The 11,262-nt window shown below is 34.6% G+C and overlaps 1 protein-coding gene across 1 annotated transcript in view; it reads left to right on the plus strand.

The window, feature by feature from the left end:
- The window catches only part of LOC140152563 (liprin-alpha-1-like), a 322,649-nt gene extending 313,800 nt beyond the window's left edge, over positions 1-8,849 (plus strand). The window contains 1 exon segment of the mRNA XM_072174952.1: positions 570-8,849. The gene's annotated coding sequence lies outside the window, so the exon portion shown is untranslated.
- Positions 8,850-11,262: the final 2,413 nt, after the last annotated feature.

Raw genomic sequence — 11,262 nt, forward strand, 5'->3', positions numbered from 1 at the left:
GAGCCGCTTCACTGCAGTGGGGGCACATGCTCAGGGTACCATCTTAGGCCTCGTATCCATAGGCTGTTCCCTAGTGGCTTGTGCCCTTGTTCGTGTTTACTTTTTTCCCATGTGACCTGCCACACAGACAACGAACCTTTGTTTTGCTTAGTGGCCGCTACGGTTTGTTGTCTGTGTGGCAGGTCACATGGAAAAAAGTAAACACGGAACAAGGGCACAAGCCACAAGGGAACAGCCTATGGATACGAGGCCTTAAGGGAGGTGCCAAATTGACCAATTCAGCACTCCTAGATTAATTCTGCACCCTTTCAAGCGATGAAAATCAAAAAATGTGCGATTTCAACATAAATAGTTATTTGAAAGAATCTTTAAGACCAAATTTCAACTTGATTATAACCACATTAGTAGTATTTGTTGGAATGTTCGCATGCGCAATTGCTTCTGCAACTGAGGGCTGACTCCATTCACTATCCTTGCCCCTGTGTGCTACAACCGGTAGCTGCGCCACTATACTTTTTATTAAATCAACCCTAATATATTTGTGTATCTGTTTTATTATCTCTTTTTAGGTGAGAGCAGTTTGTGATAGGGACCAACAGGGTGCAAACAAGAATTAGTCACACACAAATCCCAACATTCCTACTTAAAAGATGTATGCCAGCAGGCTGGAACTAACCAACCAACCAACCCATCCATATCCATAGCAACCAATCACCAAGAATGTAGTCTGCAGCTGCACAGCTTTACAGCGGCATATTATCTGGTTGAAAACAAAATGGCAGCATCCTTATATAGGCTAAGAAGTAAAATGGCAATTAATCTATTGTATTACATTATCATAGGTTTTTTGTCTACACAATGCAGTCATATGGCTGGCCTATATGAAGATATTGCTTAATTACAGGTGATTTTCAACTATATTCCCACCACAGTGTTATCATAGCAGTTACAGGGAACAAAAACAATTACATGTGTCAACATTATCATTGAGTGAGGATAGTACTAAAATGAAATTTACTTTATTTCCATTTTTGTCCGTCAATGAATTTCTTGATTGATTTTTTGTAGGTCCATGCTAGTCTGAAGAGTTTTTAAACTATAAATTCACTTGTACACATTATGTATAGAAATAACTACTAAAATATATGCATCATAATTCTCAAAACAATATTTATAGTGAATTTTTGACAATTTGTACCTGTTTTCTGGCCATCAAAAGTGGTCATATTGAATTCCAGTAAATAAGGAAGCACAGCATCAATGTAGCTTTGCTTTCGCTGCGCTGTATGTAGGGATGCCACCAGGCTATTCCAAAAGTGATGCACCTACCCGTTGGAAATGATACAGAAATGTAAGATTTGAATTTTGACGTCTTCAAATTTGAGTTGCACACAAAGAATACTGTCTTCCACTGAGGGAGTATGGGTTTAAAATAGAACAGACAATTGGGTAACATCCATTTGAAATAGCCATTTACTGGGGGAGTATGGGTTTCAAAATAATTAACCAAGGCAATTCCACTGATAAGCATGCTTCCCCTGTGGAATACTTTCCTTAAATCGTGAGGATTGTGGTGGATTTCAAATGGAATAACCCATTATAAAATGTTTTTGCTCACATTCCTCAGTTTTGTGAGTGCTGTTCCAAACCTCAAACTACATTTTTGCTTTATAGCTCAGACTTCTAAGACTTTGAGGTTAAATACATTGATTAAACTACATTTGGAAACATAGGTTAACAATATTTTTATTTATTGCTTTGTCATTTCCAAAAGTTTGTATTTCCAGCTCATTTTTGGAAAAGCCTGGTTCCCATGCATTTTCTGTTTCCAACACATGTGCCAATGTGTATAAAGATTGCAAACTTTGTTATTTTAAGCTTTGAATCCCTATGTTGGAACCACCCTGTGAATTTGCAATGCCAGTATTAATTGTCGTAAGCACTCCTATGATTTTATTGTACCATATCAGTTGAAATACTTATTTTGCAAGAAAGGTGCTGAATTTATGAGAGTTTTCATTGTAATTTAATACCTCGTGGCAAGATATTTCTGCTTTACTTGACTTTCAGTCAAACGTCTGTCATTATGTTACTGATTTTCTTGCAATACCAATGTAATTTATTAGGATTCTATGTAAGAACATAAGTTATAACATCACCTAACCAGTTCTTTACCAGGAGATTGGCCCTGTCTTCTGCCCATAGTGCAGGGACTCTCTGTGATGTTTGGAAGGGTTAGGGATATGTGAATTATAGTGATGCTGACTGCCAAATCAGTTTTGTCAAGGTGTTATTTGGTTTTTCAATGTCAAGGAAACTTTATCATATGCTATCGAAGTTTTGGACTTGTTGCCAAGGCCAAATAGAGGTATATCCTTCCATGTAAACATACACAAAATGATTATGTTGTCAAGAGGGATTATACAGCTTTATTCCGTAAGCTGTATAATTGTTTTCTTGATACTAGGGTAACTCTCACAAAATGGGTTTATGTTCCTAAAAATGATGCAGTATCTTATGGAATTATCAAGTTATATTTACAGGCCATTATGCGGTGAGTTTCAGAGATTTTGGTCAAAAATAGAATTATTATTTCTCTCATGATGTAAACTGTCACACCACAAGACTGAACAATATCAGCACAACCTACAACCTTCTTTCTGATTTATTTTTTGGCAGAAAATGTAGTAACTTTTCAAAATTGAATTGAACCAATCAGCATCACTACAGTTTATATTAAACCAATCAGCATCCATCACTGAACGATTTCAAAATGCCAAGCTTCTATCAAAAGTACTCTCAATTCAGATGATTTTTATGTGCATCTACTAGTTATGTAAATAAGAAATGTGCCATTTATCTGTGTAACACACTCCCACATTAATTATGCTCTGACAGACAGTCAGACAGCAGCATGTCTGAGTTGAGAGTAGTCCTTGCCTTTCCTTGTAAGTTTGGCCAATTTTCTTTCATTCATCTTTCACTTCAGTGCCTCTGTAGATAGCTGAATAGTGGGCATGTTAGGTCTTATTTGTAAATAGTGCATCGTCTCTTCCTTAGAATCAGTGATGTCAGTGCACACTGAATGCTGTTGCCGTGTTAAACAGGTTGACTTTCAGCTGCATGGTGCACAGACTTGATCAAACCTATCATCACTGACTCTAGGAAGGGAAATGAAATAATAGTCATTATCATTAGTAAAATGGAACATCAAAAGTAATTGGAACCACCGACATGATGACATTATTACGCAGGAGGTGACCAAACAGACATATTATGTAGCTTTCTCAATTTTACCACAATCCCAGAATTTGTTCATATTTGTGGATACATAGTACTTACCACCATTACTTTTTGTTATTGATTTTATGTGTACCCATTTATGTATTGGCCAGTAATTATTTTGTAAAAAAAGAGGACCTTCCAATTTTAAGCAGAACAAATCAACTTCGTTTGTAGGAGAAATTCTAGGGATATTTTCGTTGGTTTTGTATAAAAAAAAAAAAGTTTGAATTTTGACTATTTTTGATCCAGTACTGATTGAAACCCTAACTTTTGATAAAATCAATAAAACATGCTTACCTTTCATTTATTATTTCACTTGTACATTTTGTTAATATACTGAAATTAGAATTTCTTTTTAAAAGAAAACAACATAAAACCCCTGCAATGGAAGCTATTTCTAATTTTGTATTTGAAATCATGACAGATATTTACTCTGGTTAAGAAAGGAAATAAGGGAGATAGGAGTAGGGCTGTGCATTATTATTTTGTAGATGATGCCTATTCAGACAAAATCTGGTGTCTGGTATAAATTTACTATTCCTTTATTCCAAGTGAAATTCATATTTTGCTCATATTAACTCAAATGAAGTTGTTAAAATGTCCAAAAAGTAACAAAAGGTACTGGTCCCTTGAATTGATTTGTATAATTTCATATACTTTTATTTTCTAGAAGAACCTATGCATTTAGTATTATGTCATCTTCATGTAGGCTGTAATCATGCTGTGCTTTGATTGATTTATTATGATTAGTATTATTATCATCATGATTATTTGCTTCAGACTTGTCACATTCTTTAATATCATCAAACTGTTCAATGTTTTGTGACTTTACCCCATTGTAATTTGCCATCATTCATCAAATGTATGACTTGAGCAAAAGTCTAGACCAGGGACGATGTTACCAAAAGTCTAGACCAGGGACGATGTTACCAAAAGATTGTACAGATAACAATTGATTGATCTTTTTTGGCTATGCAGCAATAATAATGTTCACAGAGTATATCTAGTAGTCAAAATGCATTCTGGGAGCAGATTCATTTGTACATACTCAACAATCTACAAAATGGTTGTCACCAACTCCCCTATTGCAGTCTGCTCCCATGATGCATTGCTCTCTACAGGTAATTGTAGAGGTAATACTATCCTGTAGTGCAGGATGGAAATTTTACTATAATGTACAGAATACACCAGAAATGTCCAGTTATTGTTTAATCCCTGTATTCGGCATTATACACATAATGCACTTCTCAACTTTTTTTCACATTTTGATCATTTGTAAAGGTCATATGTGAAGAAATAATTAACATTATGTTTTTTAGTGCAAAATATGTTGTGTGTTGATTCATACACGTACAGTGAAGTAATGTACTCTGTATTATCATCAACTCAAAAAAAATTATAATAAGTTCATCTCTTTAAAAGATATGTTTATGACTCAGGTAAAACTTACATGTTGTTTCAACCTGGAGATGTAAAGGTCTCCTGAAATGTAAATTACTGTACAGCATAGTTGAGAAAGAAAGCTTTGACTATTATTATAACCACTCACTCACATTGTTCATTATTATCATACATACGTGTACGTACATACAGAGATGACCACATCTTTGTTATCATCCTAAATACATAACTTATTGTTGATGTTATTCTTTAATTCAAATAATGGTTATTGATGTCAAGCTTTCAGATAAGAGAGAGAGAGAAGATATATAATAATTCAAGTAGACTCGCCTTTCTTGAAACAAGAAAATAACTCAGTTTTTTGATGTCATTAAGATTGGTCTTAACCCTGGAATTAGGGAAACCTCTATATAAAAGTATATACATTTAGAATGGCAAAGACTTGATAAGTTCATCTGTGAGGTCAAGTTTGGGCCAAAATGCTTTTTTTTGGCCCAAAATCCAAAAAAAAAACATTTTTGGCCCACTTCTTTAACGTTAAACGTAACAAAAAAAATTCTTTGGCCAAAAATGTTTTTTTATCAATTTTTAAAAACTAGATAAAATTATCTAGGAGCTTTTTTGCCCAAATTTGACCTCACTGATGACTTTAACAGTTATGAGGCCCAAAAGTTTCCATAATTCCAGGGTTAAGACCAACCTTAAAATCCAATGCCTCTTCTACAGCGGGGATACATACAGTCAGTGTTGCTAGCAATGTAGTTTCCCAATGTGGGCTACAAATGTGGCAACACTGTATGCAGTTCATGTGTAATCACTCACAAGGTGTTTAATTCTTATCAATGAAATCAATATATACATACCATCAAGCAAAATGAGTCGTACATTTAGGCAAATTTAATTTTAGGCTGCCTATTTTGTAATTTCAAGCATTTCATTATGTTGAAAAGAGAACACAAATTCACATTGTGATTGCGAGATATGTTTTTAATACTGATATGAAAATAGAAAATAAAAATCTAACATTATTTTTTTAATGTGATTAGTTTATCTGACGAAGGACTCATGTTGCTTGATGGCATTCAGGGGCAACACTTGAGTGTTCATATTGAATTCTATTGTACATGCCCATCATATGTGCAGCAGTAAGTATGAAGGAACATAGCTGTGTAGACAAATTTTGTATTTTGTATTTCTTTAAAACTGAAATTTGACTTCAATTTTGTGTCAACAAAACATATTCACACCAAGGGCTTGCCAGGCTGCAGTAATTGATGCAGTAATTGACTTGTAAGAAGTCCAGTTTCTAATGTGTCAATAAAAAGCTTCCAGAATATTTGGGTTGTTTCAGCAAAGAAATTCCAATTCTTTAAGCAAGCAGCTCAATTATGCAGCCAAACTTGGCACCTATTTGTGTTGTGTTTTTCCACATAATAAGTTGACTTCATACTTGGGCATGTGACATTGCAATGTGGTTGAATGTTAGGGCAATGACTGATGGGATACATTCATTCTTCATCTGTGTGGCAGCCATCAATCTCTGTATAATGGGCTATTCCAGTTAAGATCCGTACACACCCTCTTGAAAACATGACCTTAATCTTCCACACAGTGACTGTAGATTTCAAAAGGAGTCACACATTCAGATAACTCCATTTGAAATTCACACTCCCTTTGTGGAAGATTAAGGTCATGTCTTCCATAAGAGGTGTATGGATTTCAACTGGAATAGCCCAGTCTTATTTACCAGGACTGCTTATTGAGTAACCCTCTGTGACAAATGGCATCACATAATCTCATTTTGGATATAAATTAAGATGGGTATTTACATACAAGTATCTTTTTACCACTCTGTGGCTGATAGACCATTCTTCCCTATTTGTCAAGTCAATCAATATCGTCTATTTTGTGCATATTGAAATAAAGCTACTCTCTTCTTTTGTCCTGGGATCACTATTCAGTTTTGCCTATGCAAAAGATATTGGTTAAATGAATGGGATTACAGTAGATAAGACTGGATAGCTCAGATGGTACAGCACTGGACTAGCAACCAAATTTTCTTTGCTTTCTGTCTTTATTTTTACCTCAGATTTTAAGCATTCTGTTATAATGAATACATTAATCATAAATTCAGAGAATAAGTCGGCCCTGATCACATGACATGCGGTGATAAATATCTGTATCAACATAATCGATGTGTGTCTTTTGTAATCAGTAAGTTTATTTTGTCCTGTTAATGACATTATAATGCAGCTGTTATGTATCAAACAATGTGGCAGTGAAACTTCTTTCCCTTAAACTGTTTTATAAGAGGAATATAAAGCACAAAGATCCCTCTAGTAGCCAAATATGCAAGAATACCTGTGTTAACAATTATTTATTTTGAATGCAAGTGATTTGTGACAGTGTTTTGTGTGTTTTATTATTTTTTGTATTTATTTTATTCATCATTTGAAGCTGCACACATGTAATTTGAGATAACTGGTCAAGCTGTCTCTTGAAGGAAGGGGCGTGTGTTTGTTATTTCTTTAAGCGATGTGGATAAATGCAATTCATTTGGTTAGTTGAATATTGTTCTATTTTTAAATTGTTATGTTGAGCTAGTTCTCTTTGCTGAGCTAATTATGTTAAAAAGTGGCTACTTTTGTGATTTTGTTAAACTGCCTTAACGACAACAAAAAAAACTTAATTTGTAATATATGTTTTAGCGGATCGATGTTAGTTCTGTAGTTGATTTGTTTTATTTTATTTTAGTGTTTTATTTTTGTTATGGTTGTCAATACACATTGACCTCTATGTTGCTTTTTGTGCAGTAGTGAATAACTTGTTGTTTTATATGCTATAAAAATCCCAATGGGTTACTCATAAGTAACAGTTGTGCCAACTGGTCCCTCAGACTTGTGTGTTCATCAGATCGTTCTTTGGTTCTTTAGTTGTTGGTCAAACATTGAAAAGAGATTGTGATTTTAAACTCAATATCACACTTTGATGGAGGGTTGCATCATATAAAATCCCAATCGCTCATTTTGTCAGATTTTTACACATTATTTGTCAAAATGCTTTTAAAATGGGTTGAATAAGTCAGGTGTACTATAGAATATGAGTACATCTGTTTATTGTGTAGCTTATATCAAGTATCCGGATGAAACCGGTGTCATGGTAAAACTATTTGAAGATTTTGCACATTACCCTTGACTGTGACAGCAAATGCTAATTGCTCAATGGGCTATTATATTTGAAATACCATATACAATTGAATGAAGATGTAATTAGTAAAAGTCATATACAGGTGGAGTATGGGTGTCAAAATAATTAACCCTAGTCAATTCCATTTGAAAAGCATACTCCTTCTGTGGAAGACTTTTTTTAATATGTCACAAGGGTGTGGCACACTTGAAATGGAATATCCCAATATTAGGTAGGCAGGCAGCTCATCTCTTATCATTAGGTCAAGTTCCACATATATCTGTCCTCTTGTTGCTGTCTGGGTGTTTTTTGTTTTTATGCATGATATCATATTCCCTGCTCTTTGTCTCGGCAAACGATTAACACTTTTTTTTTCTAATTTACATCTTATAAATAATCAAATATCTTATTTGGAGGACATTTTGTTTCTCCATTATGTATTTGTAATAATAATGGTATGAAATAAAATGGTTGCCACAGGCTGCATAAAATGGGCTATCTTTGTAAAAAGACAAATTTTTCTGGCAATCTGTACTTGGGTGTTAAAAGAGTTGTGATGAAGCAGATGTAGGCAATATTTGTATGTATTCTCAAGTATTGAATTGTTATACTACTACTAAACAATACTGAACCCAAACCAAGTGATTTTGACTTGATAATTATCATCACTGGTATGGGTTAGTTATAAACTTAGAGGTTAATTCACAAAGATGCATCAAGGGGATTTATAGATGTGCTGGGATATTTCACATGTTGAGGGAACATTCAGCACAACCTTACCACAGATATTTTGTGAATTTGCCTCTTCCAAGTTGATATTTTACTGATTGTGTCAATCTTTTTTCTGATCCTGAATATAAAATGCTGACTGAGTGGTCCGAGTCTCTGTAACATTATTGTATGTACACTGTATGAGAAGAAAACCTGTCACATTCTACCAAATAAAATGATGTACATGTAAGTTATTCTTTACAAAACGTTTTGTCATTGCCTCTTTTTTTCTTATGTCAATTACAAATGAATTGAATTACAAACAACTGTACCCACATTTATATAATCTGTCCCACAAACCAATTTTCTATAAAGGTGGTTTCAAATGCTCTGCTGACAGGGAAGCACCATTATTATAGATGAATGGTTCTGTGAGTAAGATGAAGGGTTCTGTGAGTAAGACTAGGGTTAAAAGAATCACCATATGATGAGAACAGGTATATCACAACTATAAGTAGTAAACAAATGTATACAGGGTTCCCATGGTCCTTGAATTTGAAAACACCTTTTCAAGGCCTTAAAAGTCCTGGAAATTATTGAAAGTCCTTGAAAATTGGATTTTACCTAAAGTATAATTTTGACAAAATTTGGGGAGTAAAGAGGAGCTGTCACTTTCGTTAATATGCAGCTTTTTGTGTTGTGGTAAGTCCTTGAAAATCATGCTTTTGAACTTTAAAAGTCCTTGAAATGTCCTTGAATTTTAAAGGCTTCAAGGTGCGGGAAGTGTAATTTCTCTCTGCAACCATAATGGGCCATAATACGATAACACATAGTACATACATGTAAGTATATGAGGCTAGATATAACACAAGTTTATTACCATTATTATTTCCTCTTAATAAAATGAAAAGAAATTTACTAGAATTAAAATTCTACAATGTTTTAGCTGGGGTTCTAACCCACAATCTATGGATCCATATTCCAATGCCTATCCACTTTGATATGAGTCGCTGTGCCAGAAAGGTGTTTATCATGCTTATTGATTACGGAATAAAGTGCATACACACAATATACTATTACTAGTATATTATTAGTAGTATTTAGTACTAATAAATACGTATATAATTTCTGATCAATAATGAACCTTGCATTATCCTAACCCTAACCCTAAAGCCAAACTCTTACCCTAACCTTAATCCTAAACCCTTACCCTAACCTTAAGACCCTAACCTTAACAATAATGAACTTTGCATCAGAATATGCGGTTAGTGATATATTGCGGCCCATTATGGTTGCAGAAAGAAATTAAGCATGCGGGAACCCTGTGTGTAATTAACCCAACATGAGATGTTGCCCAAAATTTACCCAAAATGTTAGCAAAAAATGAAGATTCCATCCTTTTCTAATGCAAGATTTTTGGCAAACTAGAATGGTTACCAGAATGTCATCGAAAGTTGAATTTGAACTAAAATTACCAATCTGTTCCTATGATTATTTTTAGCAAAAACGAAACCATACATAAATTCATACTTTTTCCCTTCAAAATGATTTTTTGAACCAAAGTATGTACATTTATTAGCCTAGCTATTTTGAAAACTGCGTATATGTGCAAAACATTTGCACTATTTGTTGCCAGAAATAGAGTCCCAAACCGTGTCACGATCAATGTCCCCAATAGACGGCAGTGTGAAGATGTTTTGATGTCGACAAAGGTGGCAGCAGAGATGTGCAGGTACATTTTCTCTTTGTCTGCATCAATCGTCATATCCATCTGCCTTCATACGCGTAGTAAGAAGTTCATTCCATTCTCTAATACTGATAGAAGATGCCAGCTGGTATTTAGAAATGGATCATTTGGAAACAACTGCATCATATTTTCTTTCCACTTACGGGAACCACTCGGACATAGTACCTGTTCATCTGCGTCAAATTTTCCTACCGATACATTTCATTTCCTATTTTGTTTATCTTGTTATGTTGGCATTAATGGGTACTTTTGGTAACATTCTCATCGTGTCGTCAGTGGCTCTAAATAAAGAGCTTCAAGTCACCAGCAATGTGTTTGTGGTCAACCTAGCCATTGCTGATATATCTGTCACCAGTGTTGTTACCCCCTTTATTGCAATTGGACTTTTTAACGACGCCGTGTTCTTTCATATTTACCCGATTGTATGCAGTGTTCTAGGAGCTCTAGTGACCGTCAGTTGCACTTGTTCCATTTGGTCAATTGTTTCAATATCACTTGAAAGATATTTCCACATCTGCCATCCAGCAAAGTATCGCAAACTTTATAATCGGCAATCAGTACCGTTTATAGTGTTTTGCATCTGGTTGATTGCAGCGGTCGTTGCTCTTCCCTACTTTGACTATTTTGGTTTGGGAAGTTATAAATATCTCTACCGACATCTTGGTTGTAGTTGGACTTATCAGGAAAACTACTTCTACAGTTACTATCTGCTTGGAATAGGACTGGTTATACCCATGGTTATTATACCATACTGTTACATTCGTATCTACCTGTTTGTCAAGAAATCAAAGCAACGACTGCTGAAGTATAATACTGAAGGCGGTAAGCATAATGACAAACAAAAATGGAGAGATCGTGATATTAAAATTCTGAAGACACTAGCCACAATATGGGCAGCCTTCATGATAATGTGGGCGCCGTATACGTCTGAT

Source organism: Amphiura filiformis, chromosome 5 (assembly GCF_039555335.1).
Source record: "Amphiura filiformis chromosome 5, Afil_fr2py, whole genome shotgun sequence".
NCBI lineage: Eukaryota > Metazoa > Echinodermata > Ophiuroidea > Amphilepidida > Amphiuridae > Amphiura > Amphiura filiformis.